Source organism: Leptonychotes weddellii, chromosome 11, assembly GCF_054177405.1.
Source record: "Leptonychotes weddellii isolate Sample4059 chromosome 11, ASM5417740v2, whole genome shotgun sequence".
Taxonomy (NCBI): Eukaryota; Metazoa; Chordata; class Mammalia; order Carnivora; family Phocidae; genus Leptonychotes; species Leptonychotes weddellii.
This window is the reverse complement of record NC_138379.1, coordinates 57,182,288-57,201,155: the sequence shown is the minus strand read 5'-3', so window position 1 is coordinate 57,201,155 and position 18,868 is coordinate 57,182,288. Positions and strand designations below refer to the sequence as shown.

At 42.9% G+C, this 18,868-nt stretch overlaps 1 protein-coding gene across 1 annotated transcript in view; it reads left to right on the top strand.

Moving 5' to 3' along the window:
* Window positions 1-398: 398 nt before the first annotated feature.
* SYTL2 (synaptotagmin like 2) overlaps window positions 399-18,868 on the top strand; it is a 133,091-nt gene continuing 114,621 nt past the window's right edge. The window contains exons 1-4 of the mRNA XM_081798973.1: window positions 399-827; window positions 3,507-3,563; window positions 3,892-4,084; window positions 4,877-5,067. The gene's annotated coding sequence lies outside the window, so the exon portion shown is untranslated. The remainder of the gene's footprint in view (window positions 828-3,506; window positions 3,564-3,891; window positions 4,085-4,876; window positions 5,068-18,868) is intronic.

Here is an 18,868-nt window from a genome sequence, read left to right as displayed (position 1 = left end):
AGAGGGAGAAGCAGTCTCCCCACCTAGCAGGGAGCCCAACTGGGGCTCGATCCCAGGACCCTGAGATCATGGCCTGAGCTGAAGACAGATGCTTAACTGAGCCATCCAGGCGTCCCTAAGTTGTACACTTTTTTTTTTTTTAAGATTTTATTTATTTATTTGAGAGAGAGAGAGCACTAGAGAGGGGAGCAGGAGAGGGAGGAGCAGACTCCCCGCTGAGCAGGGAGCCCGATGCAGGACTTGATCCCGGGACTCCGGGATCATGACCTGAGCCGAAGGCAGTCGCTTAATCAACTGAGCCACCCAGGCGCCCCCTAAGTTGTACACTTTAAATATGTTCAGTTCATTATATGTCAATTATCCCACAATAGGACTGTTTTTTAAATAAAAAAAATTAAGCCATCAACAATGAGTGGAATGAAATGCATGTAATAGCTCTATTATTTAGGATGAAGTTTGATTCATTTCATTGTTTTTTTTAACCAAGAATCTATTTTTTTGGCTTCAATTTAAGAACAATTTAATTGTTTCTCACATAGTCCTTTTTCTTTCCATTGAGGTTTGCATGCACTACAGTTTGACAAATGTCAGTGCCCTCACTGCTGAAACTCCACTCCTCAAATGTAAATATTTGCTGAAGGTTAATCTTACTTTAACAGATTAACCTTCAAAAGGAAATTTATTTCTGTTCCAGAATGAACTGTTTTTAAAATATTTATATTTATAACGATGCCTTGCAAAATATGCATAATGTCACTTTTTTTTTTAAGCTGGCATCCTTCACAGATCTGACTGATGAACTTGGGCCTCTTTCTGAAGAGTGACTAGTTAAGTATAGTTAATGAATCATAAGTATCCACACATTCGACAGTCTGTATTTCTGCTACTGTTAAGGCAACAACAATCGGTGTATCATTTGCTTATTAACATCCATCCAGTACACCCTAACTTGGTGTTAGTGGTGTTATTGGAAGACCTGTGGACAAAACCCCAGGGCCTAGATCTGAAAGGTGAGCAAGAACAGGTGTGGGTCAGCTAGGAGGTGATGCTTCTGTGATTTTGGTGAACAACTATGAGATAGAGTGTCTTGGTTTGTGTTTCCCCAAAAACAGATCCTGAGATAAGAATGTGGGACGCAGGTAGTTTATTTAGGAAGTGATCTCAGGAAGCACAAATGAGGAAGTGGGGGAAGTGGATGGGAAAGGGAGAAATGCCAGTAAAGGGTGATGAATGAATGAGTTACTGCTGTGTAAAGCTGGGGCACAATCTCACTAGGGACCCTCTGAGGAGTCATTTGAATAAGCTCCAAAATTATCCCACCGACAGATAGGTTAAGCTGGAGTATTTATCTGCAGATTCATATCCTCACTGTCTGAAGGATGCCCTGGAAAGTGGGGGCATTAATTACACACACACACACGCACACACACACATATGTGGACTGAGCAAGCTCCTGCTGGTTAAAGAAAGTCCTCAGACAGATATACCAAAGAGATGCCACCCATTGAGATAGAAACCTGGCTGTGTGCATGGAAACTGCCCATCCCAGAGATGGGGGACTATGAGCTGGGACATCAGCATCATCTGCTACACAGAGGCTTTGGGATCTTGAAGTGATAGAATAGCAACATTAGGTGTTAATGAATGTGTAGCAGCATGGTTAAAGCCACGGGTTTATAAATTCTGGAGGAGAAATTTCCCTTACCACTTTTCCAGAGTGAAATAAAATTGAGGAAATGCACAATTAGCTGGTCAATTCAGTAGACTTTTCAGTTGTTTTGTATCCTGTAGATAGGTGATTCAGCAGCATTAGTGTCACCTGGAAATCTGTTAGGAATGCAAATTCCCAGCCCCCACCCCAACTCTATTAAATCAGAAACTCTGGACACGGGACCCAGAAATCTGTGACAAGCCCCATAGGTGATCCTAATACACACTCAGCTTGGGGAGCTTCAGCTGGAGGTAAAACACTGTCCTGAGAGACTTAACTCTTGTCCCACAGGGTCGTGGACTGAGTGTGGAGAGAACCATCTGGTGTCTGATCTTAGTTGGGTGTGAAAATGGACAAATTATGTGATCTTTATGGGTCTTTTCCAATATATAAAATGAGAAGTTTGGACTAGTATACTGGAGTTTCAAAAAAAAAATTTTAAACAGAGGAATACTTTCTTCCAAAGAAATTTTATTTGAAACATTAGTATATGAGACATGAAAGCAGAGCTCCTTTTTTTTTTTTTTAAATGTTATTTATTTGAGAGAGAGAGAGCAGGAGAGAGAAGGAGCAGGGGAAGGGGCAGAAGGGGAGGGAGAAGTAGTCTCCGCTGAACAGGGAGCCCTACGTGGGGCACGATCACGGGACTCCCGGATCATGACCTGAGCCAAAGGGAGACGCTTAACTAACTGAGCCACCCAGGCACACAACAGAGCTCCTTGACTGGGATATTATCCCAGGATCCTGTCTTCTCAATTTCCCTATGGTGGCTTCCTAAGCATCACTATGGACCTTTGGGGTTCTAAGAAGTGTAGTTTGAGAACCACAGCAACAAGAAGACCTTCAAGGGCCCTCTACAATATGATCTAAGACATCAGGCAGACTTAACCACAGTTTACCTGCTGATAATAGCTCTGAGATAGACCTGTGATCACAAACCTTGGATTCAAAGCCTGGCTGAACTGCTACTAGCAGGGTGACCATGAGCAAGTCTCGAAGCTCCCATGGCTTCCAGGGCATCCTCATTTCTAACCTGAAGTTAATGCCAATTCTTGTTATATCTGCCATACAGGGCTGTTGACAGGAGCAAATGAAATCATGTATGTGAATATACTTTATAAGTTGCTAAATCCTGTCTAATTGGAAGGGATTATTATGGGAGAAATTATCCTTCCAGGTAGTTTTCCTTTGTAACTGGTGCCAAAGATAAGTAGAGACAGAGAGTGTAGATAGTGAAATAGTCTGTAGTGTTTCCTTTATCTTCGAGGGATGCAAATGTAATTTTCCTTTTTAATTAAAACCTGTTTACCAGGAAGTGTCATTTTAAATAAAATGATGCTTAAGCAGAGACTTGATTTAACCTGTTGACTAATTCTATGAAGCTTGTAAAAATAATGTTTGGGGTAATACTATCTAAAGAGATAATTAGGGGCACCTGAGTGACTCAGTCAGTTAAGCATCTGCCTTCGGCTCAGGTCATGATTTCAGGGTCCTGGGATGGAGTCCTGCATCAGGCTCTCTGCTCAGCAGGGAGCCTGCTTCTCCCTCTCCCTCTGCCTGCCATTCCCCTTGCTTGTGCTCTCTCTCTCTCTGTGTCAAATAAATAAATAAAATCTTTTAAAAATAAATAAATAGATAATTAGTGTTTCTTAACAATTTACTGCCCACATACTAATAGGGAGAGCCAATTTTGGAATATGTTGACTTAGCATTTGTAGCTGCTTGCACATTCAGAAAAATTTTAGTGCATCATTACCTCATATTTATTTGGCTTTTTTTTTTTTTTAATCATCAGACAGGTGTTCCAGGAGAGATTCATGCATCCACCACAGAAATGCCTGAGATATACCAGGTAGCATGTTTTATGGCTGTGTTTTGTCATCAGTGAAGTCGTGAATAATTTCTTATGGAACTTTTGGAAGATTATCTACTAGTAATATCAAATATAGTTCCTGGGGTTAGAAGGTAGTCTGATTTAAGACCTATTTTTTTTTTTTTCCTAAACCTTCAGGGTGGCAGGTCAGGATGATATCTGAAAACTGTCATCATAAGAAACAGATATCTGCCAATAACTCTGTATAGCCACTTTGAAGGCTGCTATCACATGGACCTACCAACATTTTCTAAGTGTGTCTCACTTTGCACTTCCTTCACATTTTTCCCATTACTTGGATTTTCAGCCTCACATTTTTGTACACCAATCAGAACACCCTGAGAAGGAATCAACGTGGACTGGATGAGGATATGCTCACAACCAGCCCATATTTGGATGGAGGGGCTATCAGCATTCCTGCACCTTCGAGCCGGAGAAGCAGTGGTGGGGCAAGGCTTCTGCACATGTGCTTATTCACTTCTTGAACAAAGAGACATGCAGTATTGACTACTGATCAGGCACAGTGCTGGGCACAGTGAGCAGAGCAAACAGGCCTTTGCTGGGATCCGCAGGTTACTGAGGAGTCAGGCAGGCAGGAATGGAGTGGGAAGCCAAGGAGACATGAAGAGGAGCAGAGAGTGTTTCAAGCAGAGAGAAGAGTATATAGAAAGGCCCAGAAGAGAGAGCATGGCGTTTTCTGAGGACTGAAGAAAAGTCCACAATGGCTAAACCATAGGAGTCACATGGATAGTGAGATGAGCTAGTGGCAGGTCAAGGAAGATCTTGTCAGCCTGGGCCTCCTTCTCCTCATTTGTGTAACAATAGGACTGGTGCAGAGCAGTGCTTCTCAAACTGTCCTGTGGAACCAAGGGGGTTCCACCCAGGAGCCTCAGAGGGCCTTGGGGTGGAAGGGAATGGCTCTGGGCTCCAGCTTTTGTTTCAGTAAGAGCAGCTTCATTCATATCCATTTCAAATGTTGGAGATCCAATAGTGTTAGAAAATAGGGTTCCACGGATTAAAAAGTGATTGAAAACTACCAAGTCCCCTCTAGGTCTGACGTCTTCGGATAATAGGATTCTGTGCTGCCCCCCTTGAGAGAAGGCTATCCAGGTTACTAGGGGTGTGAGCGTATTGTCTCCTGAGGAGTGGCCCATTCCTTACTGAAAACACACAGGATTGTGGTGTGGGCAAAAGGTTCTGGGACTTCCTGTTGACTTTTTCACAGAACTTTCCAAAACAGTCCCTGAAATTTCTACTTTCCCATCTTGAATGACGTCTCTTTATGTTGGCAGGTCAGAGGAACCTTCCAGCAAGCCTCTTATCTGCCTTCCTAAGGAGCCAGTGTGTTGTAATGCTGGGTCCCCCTCAGGCTATACCCACACAAGGATACATCCACCTACAGTGAAAGAGCGTGAGCCCGAGAATGAGGACCAACCTCTCCTAAAATGAGAACTCACTCCCTGTCTCACCCATAAGTGGCACTGTAAGTACTGGTTGAATTGTCTGCTTTCTTTTTCTTCCAGACTCTTGTTCTTTAGACTTTGACTCTATAGACCAGCATAACCCATTTTAGCTTCTCACTTACCTGAGTCCCCTGGACTTGGCTTCTTGCCTCCTTGACCTCTTGCCTTCAAGTCCAGGCTGAGGCTCTGAAAGTCAACCTTTGCTCACACATCCATGGAATCTCTGCACTATCCCTGCCCAGCCAGATTGGGGTCCCCGCTCCTCTGAAGCAGAGCAGCCTGGCCCTCTGCTCAAACCCTGAGAGACGGTGGTCACAATTTAAGGAATCTGTTTGGATACTCACTGACGGCTCCTGCCAGCAACCCCTCCATCCCTCCCAGCTGGAGCCATGAGAAGCCACCCACCAGGAGACTTAGACTTCTGTATTCCTCCAGTCAATCTTGACTGAGCAGTGCTTCTTCAAGTTTAGTGTGCAGACAAATCATCTGGGAATCAGACCAAAGTGGATATCTGATATTTGGGTCTGGAGTGGGGTCAGAGAGCCTACATTTCTAAGAAGTTCCCAAGTCATGTCAGTGGTTCATGAGCTTCACTTTGAGCAGTAAAATGAGAACATGTAGACTAGTGACCTCAGCCTCACCTGGAGATAGGACCTGGAATGCAATGTTTTCCCCCATTTGTTAGCAATCAGTTATCAAACACTCTCTCTCTTTGTAGTCCTTGCTGTGCTGCTAAGATCCTTTCTTTGCTTTCAAGGATAGAAGAAAAACCTATATATTTGGGGCCTCTATACTTTATAAAGCTTCATTCTCACAACGTCCCTATACAATTCCTGTCTTATACCTGAGGAACCTGCATCTCAGAGAAGTTAAGTAACTTGGCAAAGGTTTTGCTAATGGGAAATGACAGCCCAGATTCCAGCTTACTTCTCTGGCTCTGAGCTTCATGCTTTCTGGGATATCTCAACCATCTCTTCCTTAATTTTCTTGTGTTGTCAGAGTCCATACAGTTCGGCTTCTGCCTTAGCTTCCTTGCCTAACACTTTAGTTTCTGGCTTTCTGGCTTAGGCTGAGCCCTGCTCCAAACCCCAGCCAGCTTGGCTGGTGATCACACATCCAGCTCTTCCCAGTCCCTCCTCACCCGCCCATCTCCTCATTGGGATTCAGCTACAGATAGTCCAGTTGCCTGGAAACACAAAGCATTGCTCCATGTTGCAAAACAGCTTCTAGGAACTAGAATGTTTCCTTTCCTCTATAACTCACCCTCATGGTGCTTTGAAGTTTCAGACTCAGCATCAAGCACTTCGGAAAGTAAATAAGCTACAAAATAGACACGGTGAAGAAAGGAGAAAGTGGCATGAATTTATGCAAATTTCATTCTCTGACCTCTTAAGCCCAGAGCTGTATTCCTAATGGTCCAGGCATCCTTCTAGGGATAGATGTAGCAGCTAGTAGAGCTCATGATTTGACTTGTCCCAAACCCTATCTCTGCTCTGCTGAGGCTTTGGGGTGAGCAGAAAGAGTGGGGTAGAGTCTGGGGGAGTTGTCTGCATGGGATGGATGTTACCTAGACCGCAGAAGCTCTGGCCTGTGGGTCATGGCTTTGACTTCTCCTGGGGCTCCCCACTCCCTCCCCACCTGCCCCTCTTAGCCAGGCCAGCTTTAAGCTAGGAGCTGACTTCCTATTGGCTCATTTACTCCCATTTAATTACCCCATGCAGGGGGAGGGAAAATATTTGCTAGTTCTTCAACTGCTTCATCTTACTTAGAGTGGCAGAATTGAGCAAGAATTAGAAATTGAAAGGTGTCATGGTCCATTCTTACTGACCGATGCAATGTTCTCTCTCTTTGTTATTCAGGGTAACCCATTCTACCCCAAGACACTATGACTTTCAGTGAAAAATCTTTAACAGAATTTTGTAAACCATTCCCCGTGCTCAGACTGACACTTTCGATAATCATAAACCGGACTTCAGGCAATCTTCTGTCGGCCCTATATCATTTTAAGTGACATCTGTTACTTGTTTGAGTGTTCTCCCCTCCGCCCACATACCCAGCAGATGGCAACTCCTACCCAACCCAAGCCCAAGTTAGTCAGGGGCCTTCTGACCCTCTGACTGCGTGTAGCTGGGTCCTCGATCCATATTCCCGGGTCCTCTTCCCCTCGACACCGTGTGGCCACTTTAACCACACCTCCCGCAGCAGCTCTGTAAGTCCCCAAAACTCCTTCTGCCCTCGCCCGCAATTGGACAAAATGTAAACATGTTCATGGTCAGCGGTGTGGTAACTTGCCGTTTCCTTTAATTCAAAGTTCGAGTCCCCCCTCAGGGTTTGCCATGGTTTCTGTGCAAGTCCCAGAGTTGCTTTTTGTTTACTCTGAGCATGCAGATGGCAGGCGGAGCTTCGGCCGGACTAACCACAGCATCCTGTAGTCGGCATGTAGCGTTTACATGCATCATCTTGAAAACCTTTGAGTGTTCTTTGGTCTAGTGCCCTAAGAAGTATGCCAAAGTAAAATTTCAAAGCTTTGCATCAATATTTTCCTTTTGGGTCTAGAAATTTTGTGATCAAATGCCATAGCTTTTTTACCTCCAATGGTGACTGTAATTTTTGGCAATCATCAGGCATCCTTTGTTGCAAACTCTTTTGAAACCAGTGGCAAATGCTTAGTAGCATTGATAGTATTGACCAAAGATTAGTTTGGAAATTTAATAAAAGGGAAAAATAAATTACTTAATGTTCTAAAACATGACTTAGCTGTATTTTTACCTTCTCTTAAGTCTACGTGCTATTTCTTATCTTAGAAAATTTTAAATGATCTTAGCATAGGATATGTCTGATTACAAACTTTACATGCTGACAGATGAAAGCCTATTTTATTGTTGGTGAATACAAGCAGATAACGTGTTTGGCACTCTATTAAAGGTTACTGCCACAACTTGGAAGATACTCTAGGACACTAAATATTTTCTGATCACTCATCAGTTTTTCATTCATTCAACTAATATATAGCTAGTGCTTACTATGTGCCAGAAATTGTTCTGTATTGTAGGTCTTAAAATGATGAAAAAGGTAGACAACATTTCTGCCTATGTGAAGCTCATATCCTAGTGGTGGCTCAAATGTTTGTTAATTGAATAAGTAAATGAATGAATGTGGGTGCAGGGAGGGAGGAGGCTGGGGTTGGGTTGGATGCTTGCTACTTTCTCTCCTCAGATTTCTACTTACCTCCACATCCTAAGCCATGGGCCAGCTCTACCTCAATCTGAGCCTAGCTCTAGTTTCTAAGTTGGAGCCTTAGACTGACCTAGCTGGCAAATCGGATCTCAGGGATTGGGGCATAGCAGCAGGAATTTTCAGACAGGGGTGGTGCTCAAAACCAAACAGGCAACAAGGTTGGGGTACAGAATTTATCTGGTTTGGATCAGGACCATGATTGGGAGGAAGAGACTGGTGGGAGAAGGTCAAAGGGTCAGGGATTCAGGGTTGGGTCTCTGCGTGGCAGAGTAACTAAAGTGCAAAGCAAGGAGTTAAGGAAAGTTCGAGTCTTACGGAAAGGCAAGCATGTTCCTGACAAAGGGTTAGGGACAAGGCTGTAATTTGGTGGGCACGTGGGTGCACACTAAACCCAACCTATATTAGTACTAATTCCAGACTCTTTAAGTGGGGGTCTGAACCATTGATCTGGCAGTCGGGTTAGGGCCGAGACTCATAGAGAATATGGGTTCAAAGAGCAAACCTTGAGAGGAGACAGAGGAGGGTGTGAATTCCAGCTCTGCTACCTTGGGCAAATTGCCTCACCTCTGAGCCCTAGTCTCCTTACTTGTAAAATGGAGTTGGTAACAGCTACTTCACCTGGATGTGGCGAGGATTAAATGATGACTTTGGGAGGACTTTGAGGCTTCTTCAAAAAGAAGACAAGTGTTTGAGCAGCTAGGGCTCTCCCTGAGGCCCAAGTGGAGAGGGGGCGGTGGTCAGCAGCCCAGCGCTGGTGTGGCTGGCTCTGGGGCCACAGGAGTCATTCAGGTTTGGCAGCTGGAGAGCAATAATAGCCAGTGGGCGTGCTCTTCCCCGGGGTCTGGGGGAGCACTAGGGCGTTGGCTCATGTGTATGTAGTTCTCATATTTGTCACACGCTTGTGTGTATATAGTTCTCGTATTTGCCATGGCTCTGCCAGGAGCTCATAGCTTCTGAGTCTCAAGTCAGTGCATCTCCTTCCTTCAAGCTCAAGCAGTGATGACCAAAAATTGAAAAAACAACAACAACAAACACAAACACACACATATATGTATAGATAGATATGTATAGATATAGATATGTATAGATATAGATATAGATATAGATATAGATATAGATATAGATATAGATATAGATATAGATACATAGGTATCTATCTCCCTGTTGCTGAGTCCAATCCACATACCAACTTTGGACTTAACCTTTCATTCTTCTGCTCAGAAGTCTTTCATTGCTCCTTACTTTTAATTGCATCATCTGCTTAATTTTCTAGGCCTTTTATAATCTGATTTCAAGTTATTAGCCACTCAGCTCTCTTGCTTCCTCATATCCCCCTTCTCTGTCCCACCCAGGCCCGTGCCTCTCAATTACAGGTTCTCCTTTCTTTTGGATGTCTCACCTCCACTTGCTCCTGTTGTTGTTCTTCTCTTAAAAATGCTACTCTGTCTTCCACCTGGTAAGGTCTCACCTTACCCTTGAAGCCCTTTTTGACTCTTGGAATGCTTAGAGATTTCCATATCCCTGAACTCCTGTGATACTTAATAGTTTAGAATATATCAAGTTTCACAAACTCTAAGATGCCATCGACTGAAGATGCACCATTATTTTATGTACCATTAGGAAGACCCTTCTAATAAAACTGGCAACTATAAAATGTAAGATACATCCTTATTTCGGAAAGGTTAAGCTGTGAAAAAGTTTGTCTTAGGCTCAGTGAAATGCTGTAATTATTTAGTGCTATATATTGTTCATAATTATGATGGACATTACCACTGTTTTATAACTGCCTGTTTATTTTCTGACTCCTCCATTAGAATGTATACTTCATGAAGACAGATTTCATGCCTGGCTCATTCACTGTTGCAGCCCTAACCATCCAGCACAGTGTCTGGTCCTCAATAAATGACCGAATAAATGGACTCCTAACCTGAATGGAAAGTTCCTCAAAGGCAGGGATAAGGTATTACGTGCTTATGTATAGTTATTTTAAAAATTGACATGTAATATACATATAGTAAAGTGCACTAATCTTAAGTGTACAGATTAAAGTCTTTTTATATATGTATATATCTACATTATAACATTGAAATTAAGATATAGAGCATTTTCCTATAGTACTTTTCCCAAGGCTGAGGAAATAGGAGCTATCCATCAGTATTTATCTATACTCATTGATTGATTAAATGGTCTCCAGCTACCCTTGTATATAGCTCAGTTTCAATTCACTCCTGTTTATCCTGGTTCAATGGTTCTCAAATTCTCTCCTGCATCAGAATCACCTACAAGGCTTGTAGAAACACAGATTACTGGGCCCCACCCCTGGACTTTCTGATTTAGAAGGTCTGTGGTAGAGCCTGAGAACTTGCTTTTCAAACAGGTAATGTTGATGTGGTTCTAGTGAGGTTGGAGGGAGGGTCTTCCCAAGAGTATTAAATGTCTCTCAAGTCAGGTGCTTATTCTAATCGGGGGTTCTTTACCTTTTCTTTGTGACAGACAGCCTGGGAGGTGTGGTAAAGCACATGTACTCCTAAGAAGAATATTTCTAAATGGAATAAAATAAAAAACCTAGGACTACAAAGCAAAACAATTGTTCAAATTATTTTAAAATTATTTTATAATTGCAGTATTTACAGTATCTACAAGTCATCTGTATTGTGATATGAAACATTTGTGGTTTCCATTGGTGATAAGCTCACACACCTACTCATAACACTACTGTGGTTGTTGCTTACATTTATAACTGAAGGAAATGACAAACTGCAGATAGAAGTTAGTGAAAATAAAGAGCCTCGGTTAGGAATCCTTGCCCTGGTGCTATCTGAAATGAGATGCTCTACCTCTGGCCCTGGGTGAAGATCCAAAGAATTCAAGTCTGTGTCATTCAGTGTTATTAACTAAATGACTTCTATGTGGAGACACTGTGATAGACGCTCAATATTCAGAGAGGAGTAAGCCACTTTCTCCTTCCTTATTCACAAATGTCCCATTTGGGTGAGGGAAGATCAAAATATAAGCTGACAATTAAAGTGGAGTGTGATATATGCAGAAAGGGAAGTATGCACAAAGCACAGAAGAAAAGAATGGAACGATACATGCAGGAGCATGAGAAATGGGGATAAGAGCTCTGTTAATTAGAACTCAGTTGAATGGAAGGTGTGGCAGTAGACTATGACACTGGTGGTCCCCAATGAAACAGTCCTCCAGATCCTCAGGCTCCCCCATTTTGACTCTGAACTTGGCCACAAAACTTACTTTGGCCAAAGGAACAATAGCCAATGTGACACGAATGTTTGCACAAATGCTTGCTTGCTTCTTGTAATGTTTGGGCTTCTGCTGCCATGGAAGGATTCTGGGCTTAGATTACTGAATGAGGAGAGGTCATGTGGACCACAGCCCTGGAGAAGGAGAGGCCACCTTCAATGTTTCAGCCTCAGCTGAGCACTCGGCTGAATGCAGCGGCGTTAAGGAAGCCCAGTCAGGGAGTGAGAAGCAGCAGAACCACCAACCCACAGAATCATGAGAAATAATAAATTGTTTTCACCACTGTGTTTTAAAGTGGTTTGCTACACACGAATAGGTAACTCAAACAGTCGTTTTTATCTCTTTACAATTTTTCCTCTCCTATTTGGCTTTTTAAAATGCAGAGGGCAAAACACCTTGTGAAATATGCCAATGCAGAGATTCTTCTGCAAACAAATAAACACGATTTCCAGAGAAGCTTCCAGTGTTTCATACATTTAAATCTTTTAAGATCTATGGCTAGAAAACAGATCTAATTATGACGCTAGTAAATTGAATTGCTGATCTTCAGAGAATGATTACTTTAAAATCATAAACTCCTAAAACCTGGAATTTTCAGCAGGAAGAGATCTTGGGATCTCTGCACCCTAACCTCTTAACTTCATTTTATTTTTAAGTTTATTTATCTTTTTTAGTAATCTCTACACCCAGCGTGGGGCTAAAACTCATGACCCTGAGATCAAGAGTCACATGCTCTTCTGACTAAGCCAGCCAGGCATCCCCTAACCTCTTAATTTTAGAGGTAAGGACACCAAGGTGTGAGAGGTTAAAGCTACAGAGTATTTTGTTAGTAGGGTCCAGAGGGGAAACCAAATCTTCTGACTTCTGATACAGTGTCTTCTAGTAAGTAAGAAATAGCAATTTGTGGATTATCACTTCCATTATTTTATTTTTGCAGTAGGCAAAGTGGATATTTTTATCCTTTCTAATTTTGTGGGTTAGATTAAAAAAGACCTGCTTATTTCACATAACTCATAACACTAGGACTAGACTGTGGGTCTTATGTCCCCTGGGCCAGGGCTTTTTCATTATATCAGGCTGCCTGTGATGTTCAGCATAAAACACAAGGAAATAAATTAATATATTTTTGAAAGAGAATCAGCAGTAGACATCTGGTTCATCTCTGAATTTCTTATAGCCGTGTACCATGTACATAATGTGTCACTCAATAAATATTTGTAATATGAAATGAATATATGAATGAATAACTGAATAAACAAGGGATAGGACGAGATTATGTTTTATTTTTACCAGGCATTCCATTCTTGAAGTATATGGTTAATCAAGATTCCTCTGTACCTGAAAAGGAATAGGGGATAAAAATGCCACTCAGTAGTGATGACAACATTTTGTAATTACTATGCTTCAAAAGCAGAGTGATGAATACAAAGGCAAGGTCTATCCATATGTGTCTCCTATCCTGTAAGTAGTAACTCAAAAGTTATTTGCCCCTTCTTCCAAGGGGGAAACTGAGATAGAGAAAGTGACTCAGGCAGCCTTGAGCAGCCTTGTCCTGTAGAAATATAATGAGAACCACATATTTAATTTAAAATGCTCTGGTAGCCACACTAAAAAAAGTAAAAAGAAACAGATGAAATTAATTTTGATAATATATTGTACTTAATTCAGTATGTCCAAAATATTACCTTTCAACATGTAATCAATACAAAAATTGTTGATGAGATATTTTACTTTACTTTTCTTTTTTTTTTTTTAGTGGGTAATTTTACACTCATAGTACATCTCAATCCAGACTAGCCACACTTCCAGTGCTCAATAGCCACATGTGGCTAGTGGCTACCATTTTGGAGAGCACATAGGACACAATAATTCTGTAAAGAGAAGTTAACAGTAGTTACAGCGCAGAGGAAGTAGTAGTGTTTTAAGGAATACTTGAGGAAATTGCCCTGCATAACCCAGACCACAGTACCTCGAAGGCAGATTCTGCTACGCCCTGGGAAGTCAGCTCCAGAGTTTTGACAGCCTTTTGGAAAGATGTTTGGCCGTGTAGCTCTGGGTAAGTAACCTAGTCTTCATATAACTTGGTTTCCCATCCGTTACCACTTAGAGCTGCTCCCACGATTACATGAAATAATAGGAAAAAGCATTTGGTCAATACCAGTAGGTAGGAGGCACTTGATTAACAGGAGCTCTAATAATCTACTAGGATCTCATTTTATCACACAAACCTCAACCCCATTTTGGATTTTTTAAAAAAGGTTGGTAGAACTACCTACAGATCACTATCTTTTCTGCTACAGCAAGTGTAAAAGGGCTCTTAAGTATGGTAAATTTCCAAAAGTCAAAGTAAAACAAAAAAGGTCATGAGTTACATTATAACTAGCCTTCTTCTACTAGAGGGAATCTCATATTAATAAAACTAGATGGTCTTCTACTCTTTTTTTTTTTTTTAAAGATTTTATTTACTTATTTGTCAGAGAGAGAGAGCACAAGCAGAGGGAGAAGCAGGCTCTCCACTGAGTAAGGAGCCCGATGTGGGACACGATCCCAGGACCCTGGAATCATGACCGGAGCCGAAGGCAGATGGTTAACCGACGGAGTCACCCAGGTGTCCCTACTCTTTTATTGTGATAAAATATTCATAACATAAAATTTACCACTTTAACCATTTTTAAACGTGCAGTTCTGTGTCTTTAAGTACATTCACATTGTTCTGCAAACATCACCATCATCCATCTCCAGGACTTTTTCAACATCCCACAGTGAAACTCTGTACCCAATAACCCCCCACGAAACCCCATCACCCCCTTTCCGCAGCCCCTGGTAAACTATTCTACTTTCTATTTGTATTTGACTATTCTAGGAATCTCATCTAAATGGAAGTTTTCTATTTTTTGAAATAAACTTTGTTCTTTCTTTAAACATTACAATAAGAAAATTTGTTTAAAAACACTGACAATAAACCTAGAGGTTTTTTAAAAGGATAATTAATGTTGGAATGCATGTTGATATGTGCAGATGAAAGGCACTGAAGAAATAAATCATAATTATTACAGATGATGATCACTACAAAAGTTTTTCTTCACTTTGTAAAAGGAACTCTGCATGAAAATGTATATATGTGAATATAAATGAAGACATGTCTGCATAAGATTACTGCTCATAAAGATCATAAATAATGATACCAAAATTTTAATGAATATCAGAAATCTCGCCAGTATAGTAGATTCTTGACTTTGTCACTAGCTTGCCACTTGGCCTGGGCTTAGTGGCTGATCCTCTTAAGTCCCTCCTATCTTCATCTGTAAAATGCAGATCCTAATAAGAGCAGCCCTTCCTACATCATAGAGTTGATGGGAAGATCAAATAAGATCACTAAAGTGAAAGGGTTTTGGAAAATACGAAGCCCTGTAGAAACATGGGGCATTATTAAAGACTGCGGAGAGATTGCTAACACAATTTGATTCAAGGCCAAAGTTTTGTACTTCCAAAAGTTAAAAAGATATTCAGTATTTGCAAATTAGTTAGAAAACCAAATTCCTGCTTTGGTGACCCAGTACCATGACTGAACTGTGTTCTAAATGCCGTACATTTGATACCTACAGCTCTACGTCATCTAACCACATTACCACACTAGATTAATCATACAGCATTTCAGCAGTATCTTCCCAATTTTTGGTGGGTAAGAAGTTATAAATCCACATAGCTTAAAGTCATGTCTCCACAGGAAGCTGTTTATGTTTTTGTTTTTTTACTTTTCCGTGGTGGCAACAGTGCTGCTCTCTGTAACATATCTACTATGGGCGACCGGCCTGCAATGTGACTGAACAAGCATTTATTGAGTGCCCATAGTGTGCAAGGCATTTGCGGTAGAGATGGTGCCAAGGGAAGGATGGAGGTAGTGAGAGAAAATGCAAAGAGAAAAGGGGTATGCCTGAATTGGGTGAGCTTTAATGCTGGTGGGGAATGGCATATCCTGTGACAACTAACTAGAAAGAAAATGAAATCATTGCCAAGAAAAGCCTTGAGGACCACACCGTGGGAGTTTCAGAGGTTCAGAGGGCTAATTTATTCAACCTAGGAGGGCAGAACCTCATGACATTTGTCCTAGGCCCTGATGCATGAGAAGGATTCTTTGGTTCTGAAATAGAGGGGAGCTATTTCAAGCCTGAAGGAGCCATAACTAGTATCCCACAAATAAATATTCACCTACTAAACCACTTGGGTAATATGCTTGTGACTCTACAAAGTCACAGCTGGTGGTATTAGGGGTTAAATCCCAGGTTCTCATTTGAAAGCACCGGCCTGATGGCATTCCACCATTCCAGGAGGACCGCTCGGAGAGCAGGCATACACACCCTGGCAAACGGCACTCCATTTCAGCTCCATAGAGTTGCAAAAATTGACCAGATGGGGTTCCAGATTTAAACACCCCACGCCCAGCTAGAAAACTCTTCCATGCCACTGTTCCACCTGCAGGTTTCTAAGCTCGCTTCTACTCCCATCCCAGTTTTCACAAATGCAACATTAATCTTTCCATTTAGAGTTTGTTTTTTCCTGGGATTATATTTTCCCTTTCCAGTGCATTACTATTAGATTATTTTTCCCTTTCCCAAGTGTATAAGACCGTTCTTCTAACCATTATCATACTATTAGCTAACATTTATTGAGATCTTACCTTGGGCCAGGCAATGTGCTTTGTATATTGCAGCATGTCCCTTACATGGGGCAGGTAATATGACTACAGTTGACCCTTGAACGACTCAGGGATTAAGGCACCTATCCTCCCCACACTTCCCTGCACAGTCAAAAATCCACCTATAACTTTTGATTCCCCCCACACTTAATTACTAATAGTTTATATTGACTGAAAGCCTTACCAATAACATAAACCGTCATTTAACACACATTTTGTCCATGTATTAAATACTGTATTCTTAGAGTGAAGGAAGCTAGAAAAAAGAAAATGTTATTGAGAAAATTGTAAGGAAGAGAAAATACATTTATAGTACTGTATTTATATAAAAAAAAATCCGTGTATTAGTGAACCTGTGCAGTTTAAACCCATGTTGTTCAAGGGCCAACTCTATTTCTTTTTATAAAGAGGAAAAGAGGCCTACAGAGGTCAAGTGACTTGTCCTAAGTCAACCGGCTAGTTCCGCGGTGGAGTCCAGTGTTAAAGTCAGGACACACACCATCTGTACACTAAACCCTGCACTGCATTATCCCTATCCCCTTGCTTTTCCCTTCAATATCAACAGAGAATTTTTGTGAAATTTGCATGTCATTTACATGCAAAGTATTTTGAAGAATGGAAATCTACTACAATAGGTTAAGAGGAACAAGCTTCTGCTGATTTGATATGATCATGTTAACTAAGATTTATTCAGTACTTCCTCTGTGCCAGGCACTCTGCTATCCACATGCACTTTCTCATTTTAACCTGCACAGTAGCCTTAGAGAGGAGCATTATCACCATCTCTTTTACAAATGAGCCAAGTGAGGCACAGAGAGGTTAAGTAACTGGCTGCATAGGACAGGCATCTGTATGTCCTTGCCTGCTTCTCTGCAGCTCCTCCGTCTGCCTCGCTTACAGCCTTCCTTCAGGACTTACCTTGGTCACGTCTGTATTTAAACTTGGCCTCCTCTCCCAGTGTTTGTGACTCTACAACACTTTGCACACCTATTCTAGCTGTTATTACACTAAATTGAAATTATTTGCAAATATGTCTCTTCAAAGGCAAGATGAGTGATTATTCCTCTTTTGCATCCCCAGTGCCCACCCAGCACAGGGACAGAAGAGACTCTCAAAGCTTGGGTGAAAGCCAGAATACACACGTAACACAGCGCAGGGATTCCTGGGCCAAGTGAGCAGCCCAGCACCCAGCACCCAGCACTGAGGTCCTTGGGGATCAGCATCTGCAAGTTTGAGAGAAGGAAGATTTTTGGAAGAACTGAAGGCAGACCTGGGCCACCCTCAGTTGGATGGACAACACAAATGGGGGAGATGAGGAGAAAGGAGAAGGCCTTAAGTTTTACCTCTTCCAGAAGTTTGCTTGAGCTGGCCCCATCATTGGTAACATTTTTAAATTGGCCCTGATATAATCCAGGTATTATTAGCTACTTTTAAAGCACCACTACATTTAATCTTAACAACTTGTGAAGTATTTTTATCTATTTTATACGTCCAGAGCGGTTAAAGCATCTTGATCCCACCCGCTTTCCGGTGTGATGGTTGACCTCGCTCTCTGAACGGAGGGGTTCTTTGCGCGCCACCTTTTTGGGCTTCGGGGACTCCTAACGCACAGCGGTCAAAAAATAACTGCTGAACTCTTTATGTGCACAGTAGAAAAGTTGTTTGAGGCCAAGGTGCACTTGAGGAGGCCGGGCGGGGAGGGCCAAGGGGGAGAGAAGAAACAGCACCCGCGCCGGGCAGGTGAGAGAAGGGCAGGGGAGCCGGCTGGAGTGCCCGCGCGCCGGGGGCGGGGCGGGGCGGGGCACGGGCGCCACGCCATTGGTCCGCGCGCCCGGGAGCCGCCCCTGCGCGCCCGCCCGCCGCCCGCAGCGGGGAGCCTGCACCCGCAGCCCGGCGCTGACAGCGGCGGGGCAACACCTGGACCGGTGCGGGCGGAGCCCGGGGCGCGCTTTCTCGGGGAGAGAAGGCTCCCCGAGCCGGGTCCGGAGGAAGGTAACGCGCCGCGCCGAGAGTTTCGGGGTTTGCATCACCCTGCTGGGTCTGCGGACTCGAGGACGCGGGAGGCGGCGAGACGCTCTCCCTGCCCCGCTGCGACTCACAGCAGCGGGGTTCTAGTCTCTATTTCTCTGCCCATTCGTTGTGTTATCTCGGGCAACTTTCTTTCCCTCTCCGGGTCTCTGTTAAATGAGGGAGGTGTTGGTGTTGACTGATGCTTTGTCGTGTTCTGAGTTCTAAACCGCGAGCAGCGTTTTGGCATCCGGCAAGCTCCCTTCTTCAAATCCCCACCTATAAGAGCCAGCTCCGCTGCCCAGGGAGCTCAGTCTTCAGGAAGCCGAGGTACCCGGTAGGCGGGGTTTCTGCTGGGCTGTCGCGTTTCCCGGGGCTTTTGAGGACTGACCCTGGGCTTTGGGCTGGCTGTTGGCGGGACCTGACCGCAGAGTAACTGCCCCCAGGTTGCTCAGGTGAAGTAAAGTAGGGCGTTAGGACCTATCTACAGGTGGGGTGCTGGGAAGGGGGAGTTGGGGGCTGATGATTTTTACTTGGAAAACAAGCAGTTTTTGTTTTGGAATTATTTTCCTACACCCAGACCTCGTCCCGTCGTGAGTTCTAAATCACAGGAATGGGAT